General features: G+C 37.7%; 1 non-coding gene across 1 annotated transcript; it reads right to left on the minus strand.

The window, feature by feature from the left end:
• Positions 1-11,444: 11,444 nt before the first annotated feature.
• Positions 11,445-11,517, minus strand: TRNAN-AUU (transfer RNA asparagine (anticodon AUU)). The gene has a single exon. It is a non-coding gene; the product is annotated as a tRNA-Asn (tRNA).
• Between the last annotated feature and the right edge of the window lie 370 nt (positions 11,518-11,887).

Below are 11,887 nucleotides of genomic sequence, written 5' to 3' on the forward strand. Positions count from 1 at the left end.
TTTGTATTTTTTGCTCTAATTCAAGCAAATGTAACGATATTCATTCACAAAACTGTTCAAATTCAACTTTCAGTAAGAAATCGTTGTCACGGATTTTGTATCTTGAAGAAAAAAACATGCGATTTTTTCGGTACACTTTTGAATGCATTTTTTCTGGACAAATTTTTGACCGTATTCAGCTTAATTACCTACAAAATACTCAATAAAAGTGATTTCATCTCGATTGATCAATAAATAAAAATGTACCTCGATTTTTAATACCATTATCAAAATCGACGTTTCTCGACCAGAAAAGCACATTTTGAGAATTTTTTCACTATTTTCAAATATAACCACTGAAACCATTATTTTTGTATTTTTTGCTGTAACTCAAGCAAATGTAACGATATTCATTCAAAAAACTGTTCAAATTCAATTTTCAATAAGAAATCGTTGTCACGGATTTTGTATCTTGAAGAAAAAAACATGCGATTTTTTTCGGTACACTTTTGAATGCATTTTTTTCTGGAAAAATTTTTGACCGACTTAAGCTTAATTACCTATAAAATACTCATTAAAAGTGATTTCATCTCGATTGATCAATAAATAAAAATGTACCTCGATTTTTAATACCATTTTCAAAATCGACGTTTCGCGACCAGAAAAGCACATTTTGAAAATTTTTTCACTATTTTCAAATATAACCACTGAAACCATTATTTTTGTATTTTTTGCTGTAATTCAAGCAAATGTAACGATATTCATTCAAAAAACTGTTCTAATTCAATTTTCAATAAGAAATCGTTGTCACGGATTTCGTATCTTGAAGAAAAAAACATGCGATTTTTTCGGTACACTTTTGAATGCATTTTTTTCTGGACAAATTTTTGACCGACTTAAGCTTAATTACCTATAAAATACTCATTAAAAGTGATTTCATCTCGATTGATCAATAAATAAAAATGAACCTCGATTTTTAATACCTTTTTCAAAATCGACGTTTCTCGACCAGAGAAGCACATTTTGAGTATTTTTTCAATATTTTCAAATATAACCACTGAAACCACTATTTTTGTACTTTTTGCTTTAATTCAAGCAAATGTAACGATATTCATTCAAAAAACTGTTCAAATTCAATTTTCAATAAGAAATCGTTGTCACGGATTTTGTATCTTGAAGAAAAAAAACATGCGATTTTTTCGGTACACTTTTGAATGCATTTTTTCTGGACAAATTTTTGACCGTATTCAGCTTAATACTCAATAAAAGTGATTTCATCTCGATTGATCAAAAAAATTCACGTCTATCTTTTATTCGGGAATAAAATTATATAACACAATATCACCAGAAATTCAAGCCAAACCGAATTTATTTAGATTTAAAAAGACTATAAAATCACTAATATTGGAAAAAAATAACAAAACCTTTACTTTTTTATTTAATTTGTTTTATAAAGCCACCTTTGGCATAACCCATTGTTAAATTTTTTATGTTATACCATGCCATTGTTTAATTTCAAGTGGATATAACATATATACATTAAGTTTTTTCATGAATCTTTAACATTATTTATTATAAGACACCATTGTTAAATCTATTTTTATTTGATTAAATTAAAATTGTTATATTAAATTAAACAGATAGGCACGGGGCTTACAAGTCACAATGTGACTTAGCCCCGTGGTATACTGTATCTGTAATGCAAATAAAAAAAACATTTTGAATTGATTGAATTGGAATAAAAATGTACCTCGATTTTTAATACCCTTTTCACAATCGACGTTTCTCGACCAGAAAAGCACATTTTGAGAATTTTTCCACTATTTTCACATATAACCACGGAACCCATTATTTTTGTATTTTTTGCTGTAATTCAAGCAAATGTAACGATATTCATTCAAAAAACTGTTCAAAATGAATTTTCAGTAAGAAATCGTTGTCACGGATTTTGTATCTTGAAGAAAAAAAACATGCGATTTTTTCGGTACACTTTTGAATGCATTTTCTTCTGGACAAATTTTTGACCTAATTCAGCTTAAGTACCTACAAAATACTCATTAAAAGTGATTTCATCTCGATTGATCAATAAATAAAAATGTATATCGATTTTTAATAACATTTTCGAAAACGACGTTTCTCGACCACAGAAGCACATTTTGAGTATTTTTTCAATATTTTCAAATATAACCACTGAAACCATTATTTTTGTACTTTTTGCTATAATTCAAGCAAATGTAACGATATTCATTCAAAAAACTGTTTAAATTAAATTTTCAATAAGAAATCGTTGTCACGGATTTTGTATCTTGAAGAAAAAAAAACATGCGATTTTTTCGGTACACTTTTGAATGCATTTTTTTCTGGACAAATTTTTGACCGACTTAAGCTTAATTACCTATAAAATACTCGTTAAAAGTGATTTCATCTCGATTGATCAATAAATAAAAATGTACCTCGATTTTTAATACCTTTTTCAAAATCGACGTTTCTCGACCAGAAAAGCACATTTTGAGAATTTTTTCACTATTTTCAAATATAACCACTGAAACCATTATTTTTGTATTTTTTGCTGTAATTCAAGCAAATGTAACGATATTCATTCAAAAAACTGTTCAAAATGAATTTTCAGTAAGAAATCGTTGTCACGGATTTTGTATCTTGAAGAAAAAAAACATGCGATTTTTTCGGTACACTTTTGAATGCATTTTCTTCTGGACAAATTTTTGACCTAATTCAGCTTAAGTACCTACAAAATACTCATTAAAAGTGATTTCATCTCGATTGATCAATAAATAAAAATGAACCTCGATTTTTAATAACATTTTCGAAAACGACGTTTCTCGACCACAGAAGCACATTTTGAGTATTTTTTCAATATTTTGAAATATAACCACTGAAACCATTATTTTTGTACTTTTTGCTATAATTCAAGCAAATGTAACGATATTCATTCAAAAAACTGTTTAAATTAAATTTTCAATAAGAAATCGTTGTCACGGATTTTGTATCTTGAAGAAAAAAAAACATGCGATTTTTTCGGTACACTTTTGAATGCATTTTTTTCTGGACAAATTTTTGACCGACTTAAGCTTAATTACCTATAAAATACTCGTTAAAAGTGATTTCATCTCGATTGATCAATAAATAAAAATGTACCTCGATTTTTAATACCTTTTTCAAAATCGACGTTTCTCGACCAGAAAAGCACATTTTGAGAATTTTTTCACTATTTTCAAATATAACCACTGAACCCATTATTTTTGTATTTTTTGCTGTAATTCAAGCAAATGTAACGATATTTATTCAAAAAATTGTTCAAATTCAATTTTCAGTAAAAAATCGTTGTCACGGATTTTGTATGTTGAAGAAAAAAAACATGCGATTTTTTCGGTACACTTTTGAATGCATTTTTTCTGGACAAATGTTTGACCGACTTAAGCTTAATTACCTATAAAATACTCGTTAAAAGCGATTTTATCTCGATTGATCAATAAATAAAAATGTACCTCGATTTTTAATAACATTTACGAAAACGACGTTTCTCGACCAGAGAAGCACATTTTGAGTATTTTTTCACTATTTTCAAATATAACCACTGAAACCATTATTTTTGTATTTTTTGCTGTAATTCAAGCAAATGTAACGATATTCACTCAAAAAACTGTTCTAATTCAATTTTCAATAAGAAATCGTTGTCACGGATTTCGTATCTTGAAGAAAAAAACATGCGATTTTTTCGGTACACTTTTGAATGCATTTTTTTCTGGACAAATTTTTGACCGACTTAAGCTTAATTACCTATAAAATACTCATTAAAAGTGATTTCATCTCGATTGATCAATAAATAAAAATGTACCTCGATTTTTAATACCATTTTCAAAATCGACGTTTCTCGACCAGAAAAGCACATTTTGAAAATTTTTTCGCTATTTTCAAATACAACCACTGAAACCATTATTTTTGTATTTTTTGCTGTAATTCAAGCAAATGTAACGATATTCATTCAAAAAACTGTTCAAATTCAATTTTCAATAAGAAATCGTTGTCACGGATTTCGTATCTTGAAGAAAAAAACATGCGATTTTTTCGGTACACTTTTGAATGCATTTTTTTCTGGACAAATTTTTGACCGACTTAAGCTTAATTACCTATAAAATACTCATTAAAAGTGATTTCATCTCGATTGATCAATAAATAAAAATGAACCTCGATTTTTAATACCTTTTTCAAAATCGACGTTTCTCGACCAGAAAAGCACATTTTGAGAATTTTTACACTATTTTCAAATATAACCACTGAAACCATTATTTTTGTATTTTTTGCTCTAATTCAAGCAAATGCAACGATATTCATTCACAAAACTGTTCAAATTCAACTTTCAGTAAGAAATCGTTGTCACGGATTTTGTATCTTGAAGAAAAAAAAACATGCGATTTTTTCGGTACACTTTTGAATGCATTTTTTTCTGGACAAATTTTTGACCGACTTAAGCTTAATTACCTATAAAATACTCGTTAAAAGTGATTTCATCTCGATTGATCAATAAATAAAAATGTACCTCGATTTTTAATACCTTTTTCAAAATCGACGTTTCTCGACCAGAAAAGCACATTTTGAGAATTTTTTCACTATTTTCAAATATAACCACTGAACCCATTATTTTTGTATTTTTTGCTGTAATTCAAGCAACTGTAACGATATTTATTCAAAAAATTGTTCAAATTAAATTTTCAGTAAAAAATCGTTGTCACGGATTTTGTATGTTGAAGAAAAAAAACATGCGATTTTTTCGGTACACTTTTGAATGCATTTTTTCTGGACAAATGTTTGACCGACTTAAGCTTAATTACCTATAAAATACTCGTTAAAAGCGATTTTATCTCGATTGATCAATAAATAAAAATGTACCTCGATTTTTAATAACATTTACGAAAACGACGTTTCTCGACCAGAGAAGCACATTTTGAGTATTTTTTCACTATTTTCAAATATAACCACTGAAACCATTATTTTTGTATTTTTTGCTGTAATTCAAGCAAATGTAACGATATTCACTCAAAAAACTGTTCTAATTCAATTTTCAATAAGAAATCGTTGTCACGGATTTCGTATCTTGAAGAAAAAAACATGCGATTTTTTCGGTACACTTTTGAATGCATTTTTTTCTGGACAAATTTTTGACCGACTTAAGCTTAATTACCTATAAAATACTCAATAAAAGTGATTTCATCTCGATTGATCAATAAATAAAAATGTACCTCGTTTTTTAATACCATTATCAAAATCGACGTTTCTCGACCAGAGAAGCACATTTTGAGTATTTTTTCAATATTTTCAAATATAACCACTGAAACCACTATTTTTGTACTTTTTGCTTTAATTCAAGCAAATGTAACGATATTCATTCAAAAAACTGTTCAAATTCAATTTTCTAAGCTTCCATGGCGCAATGCTTAGTGCGTTCGGCTGTTAACCGAAAGGTTGGTGGTTCGAGCCCACCCGGGAGCGGTGTTGTGAGATGTCAAAAGTAACGTAAAAAGCCAAAGTTTTTCCACAATACCTGACAACATTTTAAATTCTAAGCTTCCATGGCGCAATGCTTAGTGCGTTCGGCTGTTAACCGAAAGGTTGGTGGTTCGAGCCCACCCGGGAGCGGTGTTGTGAGGTCTCAGATGTGACGTAAAAAGTCAAAGTTTTCCCACAATACCTGACGAACATTTATTTTTTGGGCTTCCGTGGCGCAATGGTTAGCGCATTCGGCTGTTAACCGAGAGGTTGGTGGTTCGAGCCCATCCCGGAGCGGTGTTGTGAGATCTCAGATGTGACGTAAGAAGTCAAAGTTTTTCCACAATACCTGACGACGATATAATGTTTGGGCTTCCGTTGCGCAATGGTTATCGCGTTCATCTGTTAACCGAAAGGTTGGTGGTTCGAGCCCACCCGGGAGCGGTGTTGTGAGATCTCAAAAGTAACGTAAAAAGCCAAAGTTTTTCCACAATACCTGGCAACATTTTAAATTCTAAGCTTCCATGGCGCAATGCTTAGTGTGTTCGGCTGTTAACCGAAAGGTCGGTGGTTCGAGCCCACCCGTGAGCGGTGTTGTGAGATCTCAAAAGTAACGTAAAAAAGCCAAAGTTTTTCCAAAATACCTGACAACATTTTAAATTCTAAGCTTCCGTGGTGCAATGTTTTGTGCTTTCGTCTGTTAACCGAAAGGGTGGTGGTTCGAGCCCATCCGGGAGCGGTGTTGTGAGGTGTCAGCTGTAACCCAGAATAAAAAAGTTTTTCCACAATACCTGAAGACCATTTAATTTTTGGGCTTCCTTTTCGCAATGGTTATCACGTTCATCTGTTAACCGAAAGGTTGGTCGTTCCAGCCCACCCGGGAGCGGTGTTGTGAGATCTCAAATGTAACGTAAAAAGCCAAAGTTTTTCCACAATACCTGACAACATTTTAAATTCTAAGCTTCCGTGGCGCAATGCTTAGTGCGTTCGGCTGTTAACCGAAAGGTTGGTGGTTCGAGCCCATCCGGGAGCGGTGTTGTGAGGTCTCAGATGTGACGTAAAAAGTCAAAGTTTTTCCACAATACCTGAGGACGATATAATTTTTGGGCTTCCGTTGCGCAATGGTTATCGCGTTCATGTTAACCGAAAGATTGGTGGTTCGACCCTCCCGGGAGCGGTGTTGTGAGATCTCAAAAGTAACGTAAAAAGCCAAAGTTTTTCCACAATACCTGACAACCATTGAATTTCTGAGCTTCCGTGGCTCAATGGTTAGCGCGTTCGGCTGTTAACTGAAAGGATGGTGGTTCGAGCCCGTCCGGGAGCGGTGTTGTGAGGTCTCAGATGTGACGTAAAAAGTCAAAGTTTTTACACAATACCTGACGGCAATTCAATTTTTGGGCTTCTGTGGCGCATTTGGTTAGCGCGTTCGGCTGTTATCCGAAAGGTTGGTGGCTCAAGCCCAGCCGAGAACGTTGGTGTGAAGTGTTATAAGTAACGTTAAAAGTCAAAGTTTTTCCAAAATACCTGACAACATTTTAAATTCTAAGCTTCCGTGGCGCAATGTTTTTGCTTTCGTCTGTTAACCGAAAGGGTGGTGGTTCGAGCCCATCCGGGAGCGGTGTTGTGAGGTGTCAGCTGTAACCCGGAATATAAAAGTTTTTCCACAATACCTGACGACGATATAATTTTTGGGCTTCCGCTGCGCAATGGTTATCGCGTTCATCTGTTAACCGAAAGGTTGGTGGTTCGAGCCCACCCGGGAGAGGTGTTGTGGGGTCTCAGATGTAGCGTAAAAAGTCATAAGTTTTCCACAATACCTAACAACCATTTAATTTCTGAGCTTCTGTGGCTCAATGGTTAGCTTGTTCGGCTGTTAATCGAAAGGTTGGTGGTTCGAACCCATCCGGGAGCGGTGTTGTGAGGTCCCAGATGTGACGTAAAAATTCAAAGTTTTCCCACAATACCTGACGAACATTTATTTTTAGGGCTTCCGTGGCGCAATGGTTAGCAAATTCGGCTGTTAACCGAAAGGGTGGTGGTTCGAGCCCATCCGGGAGCGGTGTTGTGAGGTCTCATTTTTGACCATTTAATTTCAGACCTTCCGTGGCTCAATCAATAGCGCGTTCGGCTTTTAACCGATAGTTTGGTTTTTTCGAGCCCACCCGGGAGCGGTGTTGTAAGATCTCTTATGTAACGTAAAAAACCAAAGTTTTTACACATTACCTGACGATCATTGAATTTTTGGGCTTCTGTGGTGCAATGGTTAGCGCGTTCAGCTGTTATTCGAAAGGTTGGTGGTTCGAGCCCACCCTGGAGAGGTGTGTGGGTCTCAGATGTAACGTAAAAAGTCATAGGTTTTCCACTATACCTGACAATCATTTAATTTCAGAGCTTCCTTGGCTCAATCAATACCGCGTTCGGCTTTTAACCAATAGTTTGGTGGTTCGAGCCCATCCGGGAGCGGTGTTGTGAGGTCTCAGATTTAACGTATAAAGTCAAAGTTTTTCCACAATACCTGACGACCATAAAATTTCATAGCTTCCGTGGCTCAATCAATACCGCGTTCGGCTTTTAAACCGATAATTTGGTGGTTCGAGCCCATCCGGGAGCGTTATTGTGAGGTCACAGATGTAACGTAAAAAGTCAGAGTTTTTCAACAATACCTGACGACCATTTAATTTTTGGCCTTCCGTGGCGCAATGGTTAGCGCGTTCATCTGTTAACCGAAAGGTTGGTGGTTCCAGCCCACCCGGGAGAGGTGTTGTGGGGTGGGGTCTCAGATGTAGCGTAAAAAGTCATAAGTTTTCCACAATACCTGACGACCATTTAATTTTTGGGCTTCCGTGTGCAATGGTTAGTGCGTTCAGCTGTTATTCAAAAGGTTGGTGGTTCAAGCCCACCCGGGAGCGGTGTTGTGAGGTCTCAGATGTAACGTAAAAAGTCAGAGTTTTTCTTCAATACCTGACGAACATTTAATTTTCGGGCTTCCGTGGCGCAATGGTTAGCGCGTTCAGCTGTTAACCGAAAGGTTGGTGGTTCCAGCCCGCCCGGGAGAGGTGTTGTGGGGTCCAAGATGTAGCATAAAAAGTCATAAGTTTTCCACAATACCTGACAACCATTTAATTTCTGAGCTTCCGTGGCTCAATAATTAGCGCGTTCGGCTGTTAATCGAAAGGTTGGTGGTTCGAGCCCACCTGGGAGCGGTGTTGTGAGGTCTCAGATGTAACAAAAAGGCAGAGGTTTTCCACAATACCTGACGAACATTTAATTTTTGGGCTTCCGTGGCGCAATGGTTAGCGCGTTCAGCTGTTAAGCGAAAGGTTGGTGGTTCGAGCCCATCCGGGAGCGGTGTTGTGAGGTCTAAGATGTGACGTAAAAAGTCAAAGTTTTTGCACAATACCTGACGACCATTTAATTTTTGGGCTTCCGTGGCGCAAGGGTTAGTCTGTTCGGCTGTTATCCGATAGGTTGGCGGCTCAAGCCCTACCGGGAACGTTGGTGTTAAGTTTTATAAGAAACGTAAAAAGTCAAAGTTTTTCCACAATACCTGACGACCATTAAATTTTCGGGCTTCTGTGGTGCATTTTTTGGTGCGTTCGGCTGTTATTCGAAAGGTTGGTGGTTCGAGCCCACCCGGGAGAGGATTTGTGAGGTCTCAGATGCAACGTAAAAAGTTACAGTTTTTCCACAATACCTGACGAACTTTTAATTTTTGGGCTTCCGTGGCGCAATGGTTAGCTTGTTCAACTGTTAATCGAAAGGTTGGTGGTTCTTGCCACTTCGGGAGCGGTGTTGTGAGGTCCCAGATGTGACGTAAAAATTCAAAGTTTTCCCACAATACCTGACGAACATTTATTTTTTGGGCTTCCGTGGCGCAATGGTTAGCGCATTCGGCTGTTAACCGAAAGGGTGGTGGTTCGAGCTCATCCGGGAGCGGTGTTGTGGGGTCTCAGATGTAGCAAAAAAAGTCATAAGTTTTCCACAATACCTGACAAACATTGAATTTCTGATCTTCTGTGGCTCAATGGTTAGCGCATTCGGCTGTTAATCGAAAGGTTGGTGGTTCGAGCCCACCCGGGAGCGGTGTTATGAGATCTCAGATGTAACGTAAAAAATCGAAGTTTTTACACATTACCTGACGATCATTAAATTTTTGGGCTTCTGTGGCGCATTGGTTAGCGCGTTGGGCTGTTATTCGAAAGGTTGGTGGTTCAAGCCCACCCGGGAGCGGTGTTTTGAAATCTCAGATGTGACGGAAGAAGTCAAAGTTTTTCCACAATACCTGACGACGATATAATGTTTGGGCTTCCGTTGCGCAATGGTTATCGCGTTCATCTGTTAACCGAAAGGTTGGTGGTTCGAGCCCACCCGGGAGCGGTGTTGTGAGATCTCAAAAGTAACGTAAAAAGCCAAAGTTTTTCCACAATACCTGACAACATTTTAAATTCTAAGCTTCCATGGCGCAATGCTTAGTGTGTTCGTCTGTTAACCGAAAGGTCGGTGGTTCGAGCCCACCCGTGAGCGGTGTTGTGGAATCTCAAAAGTAACGTAAAAAAGCCAAAGTTTTTCAAAATACCTGACAACCATTGAATTTCTGAGCTTCCGTGGCTCAATGGTTAGCGCGTTCGGCTGTTAACTGAAAGGATGGTGGTTCGAGCCCACCCGGGAGCGGTGTTGTGAGATCTCAAAAGTAACGTAAAAAGCCAAAGTTTTTCCACAATACCTGACAACATTTAAAATTCTAAGCTTCCATGGCGCAATGCTTAGTGCGTTCGGCTGTTAACCGAAAGGTCGGTGGTTCGAGCCCACCCGGGAGTGGTGTTGTGAGATCTCAAAAGTAACGTAAAAAAGCCAAAGTTTTTCCAAAATACCTGACAACATTTTAAATTCTAAGCTTCCGTGGCGTAATGTTTTGTGTTTTCGTCTGTTAGCCGAAAGGGTGGTGGTTGGAGCCCATCCGGGAGCGGTGTTGTGAGGTGTCAGCTGTAACCCAGAATATAAAAGTTTTTCCACAATACATGAAGACCATTTAATTTTTGGGCTTCCTTTTCGCAATGGTTATCACGTTCATCTGTTAACCGAAAGGTTGGACGTTTGAGCCCATCCGGGAGCGGTGTTGTGAGGTCTCAGATGTGACGTAAAAAGTCAAAGTTTTTCCACAATACCTGACGACGATATAATATTTGGGCTTCCGTTGCGCAATGGTTAATGCCTACATCTGTTAACCGAAAGGTTGGTGGTTCGAGCCCACCCGGGAGCGGTGTTGTGAGATCTCAAAAGTAACGTAAAAAGCCAAAGTTTTTCCACAATACCTGACAACATTTTAAATTCTAAGCTTCCATGGCGCAATGCTTAGTGCGTTCGGCTGTTAACCGAAAGGTCGGAGGTTCGAGCCCACCCGGGAGCGGTGTTGTGAGATCTCAAAAGTAACGTAAAAAAGCCAAAGTTTTTCCAAAATACCTGACAACATTTTAAATTCTAAGCTTCCGTGGCGCAATGTTTTGTGCTTTCGTCTGTTAACCGAAAGGGTGGTGGTTCGAGCCCATCCGGGAGCGGTGTTGTGAGGTGTCAGCTGTAACCCAGAATATAAAAGTTTTTCCACAATACCTGAAGACCATTTAATTTTTGGGCTTCCTTTTCGCAATGGTTATCACGTTCATCTGTTAACCGAAAGGTTGGTCGTTCGAGCCCACCCGGGAGCGGTGTTGTGAGATCTCAAATGTAACGTAAAAAGCCAAAGTTTTTCCACAATACCTGACAACATTTTAAAATCTAAGCTTCCGTGGCGCAATGCTTAGTGCGTTCGGCTGTTAACCGAAAGGGTCGGTGGTTCGAGCCAACCCGGGAGCGGAAAGCCGAACGCGCTAACCATTGAGCCACTTGAGCTCTGAAATTAAATGGTCGTCAGGTATTGTGGAAAAACTTTGACTTTTTACGTTACATTTGAGATCTCGCAACACCGCTCCCGGGTGGCCTCGACCCACCAATCTTTCGGTTAATAGCCGAACGCGCTAACCATTGCGCCACGGAAGCTTAAAAATTAAACGTTCGTCAGGTATTGTGGAAAAACACCTAATTTTACGTTACATCTGAGACCTCACAACAACGCTCCCGGATGGGCTCGAACCACCAAAATTTCGGTTAACAGCCGAACGTGCTACCTTGGGCCACGTAAGCCCAAAAATTAAATGGTCGTCAGGTATTGTGCAAAAACACTGACTTTTTACGTCAAATCTGAGACCTCACAACACCGCTCTTGGATGTGCTTGAACCACCAAACTATCGGTTAAAAGCCGAGCGCGCTAACCACTGAGCCAGGGAAGCTCTGAAATTAAATGGTCGTCAGGTATTGTAGAAAAACTTTGACTTTTTACGTAACATCTGAAACCTCACAGCACCGCTC

This window comes from Phalangium opilio, unplaced genomic scaffold (genome assembly GCF_054372755.1).
Source record: "Phalangium opilio isolate 3A_F unplaced genomic scaffold, DU_Popi_V2 ptg000101l_1, whole genome shotgun sequence".
In the NCBI taxonomy this organism is placed as follows: domain Eukaryota; kingdom Metazoa; phylum Arthropoda; class Arachnida; order Opiliones; family Phalangiidae; genus Phalangium; species Phalangium opilio.